Here is a 2,588-nt window from a genome sequence, read left to right as displayed (position 1 = left end):
ATTTAGGATTAAAATACCATGATATCTGCAACATATTTTCGAATAGTTTAGTAAAAAACCCCACCTATCTACATACACACAAAGATTAAAGTAAATAAGAAAAAATGCTAACAAATGTTATTGAATCTAGATTGTAGTTATGGCTGATCATTGTATTATTTTTTTCAACTTTTCTAATGTTTAACATTTTTGAGAATAAAAATCTGGGAAGGCTGCTGGTTGGCTCACTTCATTAGAGTGTGGTGTTATAACACCAGGGTCAAGGGTTCAGAGCCCTAAGGTCAAGGTTCGAATCCCTATACTGGCCAGCCGCCAAAAAAAAAAAAAAAAAAAAAAAAAATTCTGGACATAAATAGATCTACCCTCTTAGGCTGGAGAAGCGCTAGTTTCCTCTAGAGCACCTGGTCACTTGGCCCCAGAATGAACTTGGGCTCGTTAACGAGGAAGACATGTGCTAAGCATGTGTGCGTGTGCATGCATGAGTGCATATGCGCATGTGAATAGGAAACGGCTATTGGGCCAACAGACAAGCCAGCAGTGTCTGCGAAAAGGAACGTGGCATCATTATAATCCTCTAATCCTGAGCTAAAAGGCCAGTAATACAAGCTGTGTGACATGGGATAAGTTACAGTACCTAACTTCCTCAGTGTCCTCTTCTGTCAAAGGAGAATGGTATTACTTAAATAAAAACAATGTATGAAACTATAGGTAAGTCTTAGTTGTCGTGATGGCGGGGTCCAAGTCCTATTGACCTTGTGATTGGAACAGCAAACCTAGCAGGCACTAATGAATGTTGAATAAATGCATGAGTGCAAGATGCTATTGAATGGTTAGAGATGGTACCTTTGGTGTAGGGAAGAGTTTTAGGAGTGGGGAGGAGTTGCTGCTAATGGGCCATAAAGTGCCTTGAGAAAAACTTCACTGGTTAAAAACTGGACAGATTGACTGATTATCTTAAGAGATAATAATCCAATGATCAGAACAGTAACTTTGGCAACAGTAACAGTTGAGATTATTTTGGTTTAAGGTTCACATACACATATTAACCACATGAACCTACCAAGAACAAGTGTCCTGACTCCTTCCCAACCAACCATATATTTTGTGTATCTCTTTACATGAAGAATGTTTTATCACTGGAACTGTAAGCACCTGGAGTCCAAAATATGCATTGGCTATGCTTTAAATAAAGAAAATGTGATCTAACAAACAAACAAACAAACAAAAGCCTTAAGTCTGATTCCATCCAAGTGGAGCAGCAACTGCTGAATGTCAACCTAAATTTACAAGGAGAAACTTAAAAACTTCCCTGGACCCAGAAAGAAAACATCAATTTAATTCAGCTGTTTAACTTTCTAAAACTAATTTAGAAAATGTGGTCTGAGAATTTTTAAAACTTACGTGTATCATGCAGCCTGTAGGGGGCAGCCACACCCTGGCCATGTTTAACTGAACACAGCAGATATATTACTGAAGGTCTGCTCTGTGTCAGGCGGTGTCTAGGCTCTGAGAACTAAAGCATGAACAGGGATTGATCATGGAGGACTGAACACTCTTGTTGGGGGGCCAGGGGATGAGACACTAGACTGTGAATTAAAAATAATAATTCAGTGTGCTTCTTGCACAAGACAGTACCTACAAAATAATGTGATCTAGTGGCCACCCGAAAGCTAGTAACAGGGGGAGCATAGAGCCTGGGGCAATAATCACAAACTCCTGCTCTAAAACCAGACTGCTTAGGTTTCAAAACCGAGCCCTGCCCCTTACTAGCTGTGTGATGATGGACAAGTCATTTTCTATCTTTGTGATTTAGTTTCTCATCTGTAAAATGGGGTCAATAAAGCCTACATCATAGAGCTTTTGTGAGGATTAATGTCTTAATATCTGTAAAATGCTTAAAACAGTGCCAGGCACAGAGAAATTACTATGTAAACTTAAGAACTGATAAGATCTAAATCACATTCCACCTTGACCAATACATTTGTTCTTTTTCTAAATTCCTAGAAATTTCTAAAACTGAGGATTACTACTTCAATACAGAACTGGGTAAGAAGATATTGAAAACATCCAACACAAAAAAGAAATGTTTTTTAAATGTATAAAAAATACTTGCAAATTGTCTTTTAGGGTCTGCACTTAAACACTCTTGGGCAGGACAAGGAGATCTGAAGGAAATAGTAACATCACTGTAAAATCAATGAGGACATCAGAAGACTGCCAAGCTGGGAACATGGACCTCATACCACTGGCTTTAACCCTCAGTTTCCCTTTCTCCCCATTTCCCTAGGGATCAGCCATCTCCCTAAACTGGGGAGCTAGAGTGGGCCAGACCATCCCATCTTTTCATGGGCCTCTGTTTGGGACCTGAAAAATAAATTTTGGGCCCCCAAATTTGAAAGAAAAACCCCTGCAAGACTGAAATTTAATATTTTATTAAATGTCTATAAAATGTAACATGTCAATTTCAATAATGTTGAATTTAACTCTTGTATACTTGATTGCCAAGAAATAACAATCTTTAATTAATCAAATATTTTAAAAATTATTTAAAAATCAAATTACTCAATGCTTTCCCCTAAGTATAAGAA

This window comes from Cynocephalus volans, chromosome 6 (assembly GCF_027409185.1).
Source record: "Cynocephalus volans isolate mCynVol1 chromosome 6, mCynVol1.pri, whole genome shotgun sequence".
Lineage (NCBI taxonomy): Eukaryota > Metazoa > Chordata > Mammalia > Dermoptera > Cynocephalidae > Cynocephalus > Cynocephalus volans.
This window is presented reverse-complemented; position numbering follows the sequence as displayed.